We start from the raw sequence: 14,441 nt of genomic DNA, 5'->3' as shown, positions 1-14,441 counted from the left end.
CCACACAGGCTACTATGGTTATTGTTACACCACTGCAAATAAAGAAATAATTGAGCACATAAATTCTCCCATATAAAAGCATATATGCACTTGAGCATTAAAATGTCATACAAATTCTAAAAAAAAAAAAATATTTTAAAAGTATGTTTTAGTCTTTTAAACTGTGCAGTTTTCATTAAAATTTAACCTGGTATTCCAGCCATGAAGGTATTTGTTCAGACACTTCTTGCTATACGGGGACAACACTCTGTCCCTGTCTTCCAATTGTGCCCTTTTGTTGTCAACCTATCACACAGGCTTCCAACGGAGACTATAGGTGACTGTTTTATCACATATTACACAGCCAGGGACCACTGTTGCCATCATCAGATTAGGAATCTTGCCCTCAGTGGCGGTGCGTCCATAAAGGGCACAGGAGCACCACCCCTCTCTCCTCGCACTGCTCTATCACCATAGATAGATTCATGCATTGCATGAATCTATCTATGGTCGCCGCTGACACCCCCATTTCAGGTGTCCAGCCCCTTTTCGGGTGCCGGGCACCTGAATTACATTGGCGGGGGTGTTTTTTGGAAGCACCTGATAAAGCCATAGGCTCTAATAGGAGCCCAAAAAACGGGCACAATGCTGTGCATTCGCTGTTCACTCAGCTGTGTGTTAGCAAAGCGAAGGAATTCGCTTTGCTAATACTGAACCATCTCTCAGCCAATCAGGTGCTCGGGTCTGTTACCTGTCACCTGATTGGCTGAAACATCAGGCGTTTGTGATTGGACGCCTGAGAGAAAGGACAGAAGAAGACATCGAGGAGCGTGCAGGACACCGCCGCTGACCCACTGTGAGACAGGTAAGTGCCGGGCAATTCACACTGGCAGCATTTGATGGGGCACCGTAGCGGCAATTGATGGGCACACGGGCAGCATTTGATGAGGCACAGTAGCAACAATTGATGGGCACACTGGCAGCAATTGATGGACATAGTAGCTGCATTTGATGGAACAGTGGCTGGGCTTGATGGGCACAGTGGCTGCATTTGATGGGCACAGTAGCGACAATTGATGGGCACACTGGCAGCAATTGATGGACATAGTAGCTGCATTTCATGGACACAGTGGCTGCATTTGATGGGCACAGTGGCTGCATTTGATGGGCACAGTAGCTGAAATTGATGGGTTTTTTTCAGTTTTTTTGCGCCCCCCCACCAAAAAAAAAATTCTGAGCACCAGCCACCACTGCTTGCCCTCCAATACGAGAAATGCTAATCTGGAGATGATTGCACACATCTGCACTGGGTGTGCCTTACTACGTTGTTTGATTCCTTTATAGGCTACACATACTGTGTGAAGGAAACATTAACTTTCAGGATATATTTTTACCTTTCATTGAAAACTACTTCTAGAGTTTAAAGTTTAAAACACAAATATATATATTGTTGTGTTACATACGTTGCTGACTTTACAATAAAACATTTTTCTTTAATGAGTTAGCTCATCTAAGGCCAGTAAAATAGCAGTAAAATGCCTCAGGGTCTTTTTTGGCGATACATAATTTAAAGTTAATTAGGTCTAACTTAGTATTATGCCTCCTTTTTAACAAATGTGTCTTAATGAATCTCCTCTACTTTTTTGCTCTAATTGTTACATTGTTATTAATGATGTCTTACGATTTTGCTAGCACAAAGTTTGCTCTGCACACCTTATAAATGGACTTATTTATTTCTATAATTAATGTACCACAGAGGAGATGGAGGAGTAAAGGGCGCACAGAGTTATGTTTTAAGAGTTGCAAAAGGCAATTCTGCTTTGTAATTTCTTCCCAGAAACATCAATTTAGCCTGCATCTCCTACTGTCAGTGTCTGACTGTGCTTTTGCGTAGGCTTTGTGTTGTTAACTTTATAGTGGTTTAAAAGAAAATACTGATCATTTAAGGAGTTTGGAAAAGTGAAAGGGCAAAGTATTAGAACAGCATGTATTAAAGAATGCATTCAAATGCAAAGATTGTATTTCTGTTCCTTAAAGGGGCATTACAACCTATATTATTGTGTAATGTAAACAACATCCAGTTATGCTTGATTAAAAAAGATGAATGCATCATTTAGATATAAATTACATAAGTACTTATCAACGTGAGTTGATATTATCTTCTTTTCACCCTGTACAGCAGCACTTGCAGAAGAAAGGACAGCATTCTGAGCCAGTTAGGGTTTTAGGACATGCAGATACCTGGAGGTTCTCTTTATAGCATTGATGCGGCAGTCTTATAAACCAATATGTTGGTTCATAGCACTGTTAGTAGAAATTCTGCAGTTCATCTAAGGCTGCCATACACAGAACAAATTTCTTTCCTCAATAATTCCCCCATCAACACAGACAGGGTCAAAGTGGGTATCCCTCCTGCCAGGCCATCGTCTTCTCCCGGCAGGGGCAGAGAGGGCAGGGGAAGCCGTCCTTGCTGGGAGAAGACAGTGATTAATGCTAGCTGCTATAGCAGTGATAATCACAAGAGAATTGTCAGGGCTGGGCTCAGCCCTTCCTTCTCTGACCTGGCTGCTCAGCTGTCGGCTAATTGCCAGCTCCTTTCTCTCCACAGTGACTCAGCTGTTGATGATCTGCTCGTCAGTCCTGGCTACTTAAAGCCGTCCAGCTCACTTCATCTCTGCCTTCGGCTTTGGTCACATCTCAGAGACTTTCTCCTGCGTTCCTGTTGAAGACTTGCTCAGCTGACGTCCCTTCTGGTTCCTGATCCTGCTTGCTGTATTACTACATTGATCTCTGGCTCTCTGACAGTGGCATTGGCTGACTACCCGATCTGGTTACTGAACTCTGGCTATGTATTGACTATGCTTACTCTGTTTACCTTTTAATTTTTATTAACCAAGTGTGAGTAACTGTCTCGGTCTGATTCACGGTTTCTGACAGTTGGTGAAGGCCATGAATTCAGAAGATGCAGTCAGTCCACTTGTTGGTAATATTTTTTCCAGATTGGATGACCAGGATCACAGCATGGATCAGTTTGCATTGGCATTACAAACGCTCCTGAGTCGCACGGCTCACCTGGAATCTTCCACTATGGCTGCTCTGGTACAACCTGTGTTGCAGGCCATCCCTGCTGCTGCTCCAGTCTCTCTGCAGGCACCCGCCTCGAGTATTACCTTGATAAGAGGCATGTCTGGTTCCGCTCTGCTTCCCCAGCGATTTGGGGGTGATCCAGTTCAATGCAGAGGGTTTCTCAAGCAGGTTGAGATATACTTTGAGATGCTGCCCCGGGCGTTTCCCACGGACAGAAGCAAAGTAGGTTTTGTGATATCTTTGCTTTCTAAGAGAGCCTTGGTTTGGGCAAACCCTCTATGGGAGATGCAAAAACCTGTGGTCCTGAGTTACCTAGAATTTGTGGCTTCTTTTAAAAGGGTATTTGATGTTCCCGCATGCTCCGCTTCTGCTGCCAAGTGCCTCATGTCCATCAAACAGAGTACGAGAACTGTTGCCGATTAGGCCACTGAATTCCGTACTCTGGCAGCAGAGGTTGCGTGGAACAATGAGGCCCTCGTGGCTGCCTTCTCTCATGGTCTCTGGGATAACATCAAGGAAGAGATAGCAGCCTGAGATATACCCACTGAGCTGGAGAGATTGATCACATTTGCCATCCTCATTGACTCCAGACTCAGAGAAAGACTCTCTTTTAGGGAGCGCTGGCACAAGCCTCCTGTACATTTGTCTCCGAGCTTTGCAGTCCCACCCTTGCCTCCCTCACCTCCCATGCCTTCTGGTACTGAGTTGGTCTGTGAAGATGAACCCATGCACTTGGGCTTCACGCGTCTCTCTGCTGATGACAGAGCCCTTAGGAGGAGGGAGAGATTGTGCCTTTATTGTGGCCAGGCTGGTCACTTTTTGAAGTCTTGTCCTACCCATCCAGGGAAAGACCGAACCTTGAGGTCCTGTCACGGACAGACCTTAGGTGGCATTGTTTAGTCTCCAGTTTCCCAAAAAGATAAGCCCCTGGTTTTGGTTACCCTGTCTTGGGCTGAGTCATCAGTCGAGATACAGACTCTAAACGACTCTGGAGCTGCAGGCCTGTTCATTGATGCTGCCTTTGTATCAAAGCACTTGATTCCGCTGCAGCTGCGTGACACTCCACTTGCCATTGAGGCTCTTGACAGGAGACCTCTACAGTCTGCCCATGTGACTCATGAGACTGTTCCATTGTCCATGGCCGTAGGGGCCCTTCACCATGAGATAATCCAATTCCGAGTTATTTCCTGACCTAAGTTTCCGCTGGTTATTGGTTATCTTTGGTTACAGAGGCACAACCCTTCTTTTGATTGGCTCCGTGCTGAGGTTCTGTCCTGGTCGCCACAGTGCAGTGAGAGATGCTTCCTGAAGGTATCCAAGGTCCTGTGCACCTCTTCACTCTCCTCCCTGCCGGAGGAGTACCACGATTTTAGCGATGTCTTTGATAAAGGTCAAGCCAGTACTTAGCCTCCACACCGGTCGTATGATTGCGCAATTGACCTTCAACCTGGTGCCATACCCCGTCATGGCCGGGTTTACCCTTTTTCGGTCTTGGAGGATAAGGCCATGGAGGAGTATGTTGCAGACGCACTTTCTCAAGGTTTCATCCCCAAATTCCCGTCTCCTGCTGGTGCTGGGTTCTTTTTTGTGAAGAAGAGTGGTGAACTGAGACCTTGTATCGATTATAGGGGTCTCAATCGTTTCACTATTAAGAATGCCTATCCCATTCCATTGATTACAGAGTTATTTGACCACCTCAAGGGAGCAACGTTTTTCACGAAGCTTGATTTGAGAGGGGCATACAATCTCGTCAGGATTAAGGAGGGCGATGAGTGGAAAACTGCGTTTATTAACAGATCAGGTCATTATGAGTATCTCATAATGCCTTTTGGCCTTTGTAACGCTACGGCAGTTCTCCAGGAGTTCATTAACGATGTCCTCCAAGATCTGTTGCTGTTATGTGTGGTGGTTTATCTCGACGATATCCTCATATTTTCCAAGTCCCCGGAGAGCCACCACACAGATGTCTGTCGTGTGCTTCAGATACTAAGAGAGAACAATCTCTATTGTAAATTGGAAAAGTGCAAATTCAATAGTGAACAGGTTAAATTCCTGGGTCATTTCCACTGCTGGTTTTTCGATGGACCCAGTGAAACTTTCAGCGGTCTTACAGTGGCCTTGACCCATGGGTTTACGTCCTCTGCAGCGTTTTCTTGGCTTTGCCAACTATTATCGTAAGTTTAGTCGTAACTGCTCTTCTCTGGTCAAGCCCCTGACTGATATGGCCAGGAAAGATGGCAACCCACAGAGTTGGTCTCCGGAGTCCATTAAGGCCTTTGAGAGTCTCAAGGCTGCCTTTGTTTTTTCTCCTGTGTTGGCACACCCTGATCCTACGTTGTCTTTTATCCTAGAAGTTGATGCTTCTGAGCCTGGAGTTGTCGCCCTTCTGTCTCAACGTCCTAACTCTGAGTGCGCTATGCATCCGTGTGGCTACTTTTCCAAGAAATTGTCACCAGCAGAATGCACGAGATTGGTGACAGAGAGCTGTTGGCGATCATTTTTGCCCTGAAAGAATGGAGACATCTCCTGGAAGGTACCACTGTGCTGGTTCTCATTCTTAATGACTATAAGAATCTCACATTCTTGTCTGAGGCTAAGCGACTCTCTCCCAGGAGGGCGCGATGGGCTCTTTTCTTGTCGAGTTTTAATTACATTGTCTCATTTTTACCCAGTACTAAGAATGTAAGGGCTGACGCTTTGTCACCTCAATTTTCCTCCACTTCTAAGATGGAGTCGGTTCCAGTTCTTGTGATTCTTCCTGATCGTATTCTGGCTACGGTTCGCACAAGTCTTACTTCTCCTTTGGGTGACAAAATTCTTGCTGCTAGGTCGATGCTCCTCCTAAGAATCTTTGTGACCACTGCTTTGTTCACGAGAGTCTCCATACTGCTGTGCTCCAGACTTACCATTCTCCCAAGGCTGCTGGCCACTCTGGGAAGAATCAACTCTCTTGGGCCATTTCCCAACAATTCTAGTGGCATAGTCTACATGCTGATGTTACCGCCTTTGTAGCTGCCTGTTCCGTGTGTGCTCAGAGTAAGACTCCACGACACCTTCCAGTGGGCCTCCTACAACCCATACCCAATGGAGAGAGGCCCTGGACCCACCTGTCTATGGATTTCATTGTGGAGTTACCCAACTCCCAGGGCAACACAGTTATCCTTATGGTGGTTGACCGGTTCTCAAAAATGTTGCATTGCATTCCACTCAAGAAGTTGCCTACTTCTAAGGAACTGGCTTCTATTTTTGCTCGGGAGATCTTCTGCTTACATGGGCTAACCAAGGTGATTGTCTCAGACAGGGGTAGTTTGTGTCCTGGTTCTGGCGAGCCTTTTTTGCACAGTTGGGTATTCAGCTTGCTTTCTCCTCTGCGTATCACCAGTCTAATGGGGCTGCAGAACGAGCCAATCAGTCCTTGGAGCAGTTCCTACGTTGCTATATTTCTGACCATCAAAACAACTGGTCAGGGCTCTTACCATGGGCGGAGATGGCTCACAATAGTGCCTTGTATTTAGCTTCCCGCTTGTTCCCGTTTATGGCGAACTATGGTTTCCAACCTTCCGTGTTGCCTGCCTCGTTTGTTCCGCAGAGTATTCCTGTGTTAGAGGAGCATCTCCGTGGCTTTCATTACACTTGGGCACAAGTCCAGGAGGCTTTGCGACATGCTAACGATAGGTACAGACTCCATGCTGACCACAGACGCCTGCCTGCGCCTTCCTACTAGGTTGGGGACAGAGCCTGGCTGTCGTCTCGCAACCTCCAACTTCGTGTTCCTTCTTTGAAGTTTGCACCTCAGTTTATTGGGCCTTTCCGTATCCTTTGCAGGATTAACCCAGTGGTTTACGCGTTGGACCTTACTCCTAGTATGCGTATTTCTAAAGTGTTTCATGTATCCTTATTGAAACTTTTGGTCTGCAACCGCTTTACCACCTCGGTGCCACGTCCTCACCCTATACAGGTTGAGAACCATGAGGAGTATGAAGTACAATCCATTGTTGACTCCCGTAGGTTCTGTGGGCGCATACAGTACCTGGTGCATTGGATAATGATAAAGAATAACTAATTAATACATTCATTTTTCATATAAAGATATCTTTTGAACAGCCAATGCCACTAAAACCACCTCAGAAAATAGTTGTTTATTTATTATAGGTACTTTTATGACACCATCATTTTACATATGCAGTATCTCACAAAGGTGAGTACACCCCTCACATTTTTGTAAATATTTTATTATTTATAGATTTATTATATCTTTTCATGTGAAAACACTGAAGAAATGACACTTTGCTACAATGTAAAATAGTGAGTGTACAGCTTGTATAAAAGTGTAAATTTGCTGTCCCCTCAAAATAACTCAACACACAGCCATCAACGTCTAAACCGCTGGCAACAAACATGAGTATACCCCTAAGTGAAAATGTCCAAATTGGGCCCAATTAACCAATTTCTCTCCCTGGTGTCATGTGACTCGTTAGTGTTACAAGGCCTCAGGTGTGAATGGGGAGCAGGTGTGTTAAATTTGGTGTTATCGCTCTCACTCTCTCATACTGGTCACTGGAAGTTCAACATGGCACCTCATGGCAAAGAACTCCCTGAAAATCTGAAAAAATGAATTGTTGCTCTACATAAAGATGTCCTAGGCTAAAAGAAGTGTGTCAAGACTCTGAAACTGACCTGCAGCACTGTGGCCAAGACAGCAGTTTAATAGGACAGGTTCCACTCAGAACAGGCCTCGCCATGGTCGACCAAAGAAGTTGAGCACACGTGCTCAGTGTCATATCCAGAAGTTGTCTTTGGGAAATAGACATATGAGTGCTGCCAGCATTGCTGCAGAGGTTGAAGGGGTGGTGGGTCAGCCTATCAGTGCTCAGACCATACGCCACACACTGCATCAAATTGGTCTGCATGGCTGTTGTCCAAGAAGGAAGCCTCTTCTAAAGATGATGCACAAGAAAGCCCACAAACAGTTTGCTGAAGACAAGCAGACTAAGGACATGGATTACTAGAACCATGTCCTGTGATCTGATGAGACCAAGATAAGCTTATTTGGTTCAAATGGTGTTAAGCATGTGTGGCGGCAACCAGGTGAGGAGTACAAAGACAAGTGTGTTTTGCCTACAGTCAAACATGGTGATGGGAGTGTCATGGTCTGGGACTGCATGAGTGCTGCCGGCACTGGGGAGCTACAGTTCATTGAGTGAACCATGAATGCCAACATGTACTGTGACATACTGAAGCAGAGCATGATCCCCTCCCTCTGGAGACTGGGCTGCAGGGCAGTATTCCAACATGATAACATCCCCAAACACATCTCCAAGACGACCACTGCCTTCCTAAAGAAGCTGAGGGTAAAGGTGATGGACTGGCCAAGCATGTCTCCAGACCTAAACCCTATTGAGCATCTGTGGGGCATCCTTAAACAGAAGGTGGAAGAGTACAAGGTCTCTAACATCCCCCAGCTCTGTGATGTCATCATGGAAGTGGAAAAGGACTCCAGTGGCAACCTGTGAAGCTCTGGTGAACTCCATGCCCAAGAGGGTTAAGGCAGTGCTGGAAAATAATGGTGGCCACACAAAATATTGACACTTTGGGCCAAATTTGGACATTTTCACTTAGGGGTGTACTCACTTTTGTTGCCAGCGGTTTAGACATTAATGGCTGTGTGTTGAGTTATTTTGAGAGAACAGCAAATTTACACTGTTATGCAAGCTGTACACTCACTACTTTACATTGTAGCAAAGTGTCATTTCTTCAGTGTTGTCACATGAAAAGATATAATAGAAAATAATAGAAAATGTACAAAATGTGAGGGGTGTACTCACTTTTGTGAGATACTGTACTGTATATTGTACATTCACATCAGTCCCTGCCCTAAAGGAACTTATAATCTAAGGTCCCTAATTCTCATACTAGGGCCAATTTAGAAAGTGTCAACTAACCTAACAGCACGACTTGGGAGCATAGGAGGAAACCCACGCAGGCACAAGAAGAACTTGCAAACTCAAGACAGGTGGTGCTGTGGGGATTTGAACCAATGACGCTAGTGCTGCTAGGCAGAAGTGCTAACCACCTAGTCACTGTTTGGCCCAAAAGATTTCATTACCATCAAATTTGTTTCCAAGAATGTTGATGTCTTTGTCAATTCAGTGCAACTTCCACTGATGAAGTTTTTACAAAATATGTGCTGGAAGTTTCCAGACTCATATTTCTGGTTTAAGAAATATTATCACTTGTTTTCTTCATAGGCAGTATTGTACTGGTGGAATAAAAAATAGTAACATACATGTGTTTTACAAAGGAACAGATTACATATTAGATGATGGAAACCTTCAGAAAAAATGTCACTTGTTTCAAGACATAGATCCTTGACCTGTTACAGGTTTTGACTCATGAACACAACTGATCCTTACAGTATTTCATAAATGTGGCAGAACATTGAGAAACAGATAGAGATAATTAAATTTTATATGCATTTAAAGCTGGAAGAAACACAAAAACAATTACTTTCAAGTGCTCCATTGAAGAAGACATCTATCAAAGGAAAGAAGTTCATAGTCTGCTCTAAGAGTTATAAATGACATCCCTCTGATATGGCAGTCAGCTGGTTTGGCTGAAAAGAGGCTGAACTTGGCAACATTCTAATTTCTTTGATGCATCCATAGACAATGTTGGCAAGGCTCATTGGAGTTAATTTGCAATTAGATCAGTTAGTAAACCATGTCTGACAACTACTGCTTAGTCAACTATATTGTGCAAAGACCTGTCTGAACTGGCACAAGTTAGATGGACTATTTAGATATGCCTTCATATACAGAGTTTTGGTAGCTCTAAAAGAGGTTGTGTAGAAACTGTACAACCAGAATGTATAATGTATGGCCAATTTAAGAGAGGAAGAAGGCACATGCGCGACTCTCAGACATGGCGGACGTGTAGAGGCCGAGCTCTGGATCCCGTCTCCTCTCCAGACCCCCTTAACGCTTCTATCCTGAAATAATCGCCACAGGGGTAAGCACAAATACTCCCTGCATGTTTGTAGCACCTCATGGGCAAAATCAGGCAGTAAAAACATTGCTACAGGCCGCTGCTGGACCCGCGATACCAGACCGCGATGGACAAATATCTTACTAGGCCGCAATCCTCGGCCTTGCCTACACCCATGGACCCGTTCACTGCTATGGACCCCTCGATGGGGACGGACGACCCGGACAGTGGCCCATTTCAAGCACAGGACACTCAGATGACTCCTGCAATGGCTCCTCAAATCACACAGGCTGTTTTAACCCCCGAATTGCTGGATGTAAAGCTCCAGGCCCTCCTCCAGCAAATGACATGTAACTTCGCTGCAGAGGTGGGTAAATTATCCCAGGAACTGCGGGGGGAAATTGCCCAAATAGGAGAAAGAACTGATGCTATAGAGACTAAGTTTGACAAGCTTGTCCATTATGTACAGGAACCAGAGGAAGAAACTTCCTCACTAAAACACACTGTGTCCCAACTCTAACTGCAACAGGAAGACCTGGAGAACAGGAAGAGACGTCAAAACTTACATTTTCGTGGTATACCAGAGACTGTAGGAGACAACACCCTGCAACAATACTTGCTGGGTCTCTTTAACACACTGGCCTCAAAAATTGCAGACATAGATTGGAGACTAGACCGGGCTCATAGATCCCTGGGCCCTAAGCCACCCTCCGGAGCTAGGCCTAGAGACGTCATAGTCCGCTGAGGCCTTGACCCATGCCACACTCAATAAATCTTCCACTGAATACAAAGGGGCAAAAATACAGATATATAATGATCTCTCTGCGATTACTCTGGCTAAACGCAGAAATCTGCATCCAATTACCTCTCATTTACAAAATCTATGCATCCCATATTTCTGGGGCTTCCCGTTTCGACTGATTGTCGTGAGGGATCCCAACACTGCCTTCACAACATACACGAAGGGGAAGCATTTATAAAAAGCCTGGGCTTACCTCCACTGCCTGATGATTTTATGCTTCCGCCTGCTGCACTGCCGGGCTGCAACACCCCTAATAAACCTAACCGGGTCTGGACACCGGTCCAAAATAAGCAGAAAAGATCTTTCTCCACTCCTCAACACACTCCTCAACGCTCAACCAGATGCTCCCCTTAAACAGATGGCAGCTACAGTTGGTCCTAACTTTACAGGCAGGATTGCCTCCAACCTAGTGACAGATTATATTTGTTTTCTTTTTTTTTGCCTGTTAACTTTTCTCTGTTGTGTGTTTTTCCCTCATCTGATAACACCCCGCATACCCATGGGGTAAAGTATATCTTTAAAGTTTTCATATTGTTGTTCTTTTTCTTTATATGCATTTTTTCTGTTTACATAAAGTTACGAGAAAGAAAGGGACATTTTTACATTCTTTTGTTATGACAATTTTTAATATACTACATACCTGCTGGAGAGCAGGTGGATCCCTCCTCCTTACACCTCCATCTGATGGGAGTCGCCAAGTGGCCTCGTTCTGTCCATGACTTCGGTCTAGGATGCCTGAGTAGCATTTGCATCTCAGGCGTATTGACTCTGTTTTTTCTTTTTTTTGTTCCAGACCCCTTTTGGGTCATGCCAAAGTTTTTTTTTACCACTGTTTTTATTTTTGTTTCAAGAGCGGTTCAAAAAAGGAGGTACATTCACATACTGTTATAGGGCAATCTCTCACTTAAGAGAATTACAGGCATCTTGGTTTATAGAGTTAAATAGCAGATACACTGTTAATATACTATGGCTTTAAAAATAGTCTCTCATAATGTTAAGGGTCTGAATTCTATCCAGAAGCGATGGATTGCTCTTAAAGATTTTAGAAAATCTGGTGCTAATATAGTGCTAGTACAGGAGACTCACTTCCGTGCTGGGGGTTCAATGAAATTTGCATCTAAATATTTTCCTACCTCTCATGTAGCTTCTGATCCTTCTGGTAAAGCTGGAGTAGCTATCCTTTTCAGAAAATCTTGTTCTATTAGGGTCAAAGACAAATGGATCGACCCCCATGGGAGGTTTGTTATCCTGGTCTGTGAATACATGTCATCTATTTTCACGATAGTAAATGTTTATGCACCCAACTCTGGTCAAATTGTCTTTCTAGATGAGTTGTTTGGTCGGATACAGAGATACTCCCAATCATTTATGATAATGGGGGGAAGATTTCGATTTGATTATGTCCCATAGAAGAGATAGACATACACTATTTGGGGATGTAACCCATTAACGAGTGATCTCCCAGGCCACCTCTTTTAGAAAACTAATTAGATCTCACCAACTACTAGACGCCTGGAGAATTAAGCACCCAACACAAAGACAATATACCTTTTACTCCATGGCCCATAAAATGTATTCTAAACTAGATCACATTTTTATAACAGCACCACTACTCCCCCATACAGTAGATTCTGATATATCGCCTATTACCTGGTCAGATCATGCCCCCATCTCATTGGACCTCTTACTACACAATTCTACTTTTAAAACTTGCCTTTGGAGACGAACATCTTCTTACCTCCACTCCTATTAAGGAAAGACTGACCAGGGAACTGAGCGAGTATTTTAAGCTAAATGTAGGTTCGGTGCAAAAGGTCTCGATCCTTTGGAAGGCCACAATGCCTGCTTCCGCGGCTTCTGCATTGCCGAGGGTTCTCGCCTTTAGAGAGATAGCGAGGGCCGTCAGGTTTCTCTATTAGCTGATTTAAGGCATGCGGAGCAGAGACTTGTGGGCTCCCCAACAGTAACTGCATTACGCAATCAGCTGAAATCATTAGCATACAGTAAAACAGCGACATCTCTTATGTGGGCAAAACAAAAATTTTACGAATTCTCTAATAAGCCACACAGAATGTTAGTTAATAAGCTACGCCCACGTCCTTTTCATTCCTTCCCTGAACTACTGATTCAAAAAATGGCACACCTACCCATTATCCCCAATGACCAAAACTTTTGGAAATTTCTATAGAGAGCTTTACAGCTGTCTTACCCCAGAAAAACAGTTTACACAAGATAATTTTGATTAGTTTGTCAAGGACCTGTCTTTGCCTAAACTGACATCTTCAGATCTTGAAAAGCTTAATGCCCCTGTCTCCCCTGAAGAGCTAACAAGAATAGTTAAGGACCTCCCTCTACACAAATCCCCAGGCCCAGACGGTCTTATGTACCTTTATTATAAAACTTTTTTGCCTACTTCAATGCCACATATGTTACACTTATTTGGCTCACTCTTACAAGGTGACACACCTCACTCTCAGTTCACTCACTCTTATATATCGGTGATACCGAAACCGGGAAAAGACCCCTCTATACCTGACAACTACAGGCCTATAGCCTTATTGAATTCTAACTATAAGATTTTTACAAAAATTCTGTCATCTAGGTTGTCCCAAATTATACCAAAATTGGTCAATAAGGATCAGGTGGGATTTGTACCATCTAGACACGCAAGGGATAACACAAGGCGCACTATAGATCTGATTGACCTACTGAACAAGTTCCCTAGCCCAGCTGTCATCTTGAGTCTAGATGCCCAAAAAGCATTTGACCACCTAAGCTGGCCCTACTTGTTTTCTACACTTATGAGATTTGTGTTTGAGGGTCTTTTCTTTAAGGCTATACAGGCCTTGTATACCCACACATCTGCACAGGCACACCCCCTTTCTTTTCATCCTGTGCCTGGAGCCTTTGGCAGAGGCAATAAGGTGTCATCTGGACATTAAGGGGATGCTAATGAGACAGCGGGAGTACAAGTTATCCCTAATCGCTGATGACATTCTTCTTACGCTAACTAATCCCATTGTTTCACTCCCCTCCTTACACGCCCTTCTACAGACATTTGGGTCCATTTCAGGCTATAAAATAAATGCTTCCAAAACTGAAGCACTTCCTCTACATATACCAGCAGATACCTTAACACAACTTACATACCCCTATAAATGGTTTCCTGAAGTTTTAACATACTTAGGTATTAAGCTTACCTCCTCATACTCTAGCTTATATTCTACTAACTTTCCCCCCTAATTTCAGGATATATACCGATGTCTTCATCAATGGGTTACATACCCTATTACTATGCTAGGTAGAATTAACGTTCTAAAAATGTCAATATTGCCAAGGTTACTATATCTCTTTGAAACCCTACCAGTGGCAATACCTATTACTCAGCTTAAATCTCTTCAGAGGTTTTTTAAAATTTATATGGAATAATAAGACACATCAGATAGCAAGCTCAGTGGTTTTCTCTCTAAAAACTCAGGGGGGTCTGGGTGCCCCTGACATCATAAGGTACTATTATGCCTCTCACCTTCGGCTGGTAGTCTCCTGGTCATGTCAGGTGGCTCCGAACCGGTGGTCAGAGATTGAGAGG

Source organism: Aquarana catesbeiana, linkage group LG11 (genome assembly GCF_042186555.1).
Source record: "Aquarana catesbeiana isolate 2022-GZ linkage group LG11, ASM4218655v1, whole genome shotgun sequence".
Classification (NCBI taxonomy): domain Eukaryota; kingdom Metazoa; phylum Chordata; class Amphibia; order Anura; family Ranidae; genus Aquarana; species Aquarana catesbeiana.
This window is presented reverse-complemented; position numbering follows the sequence as displayed.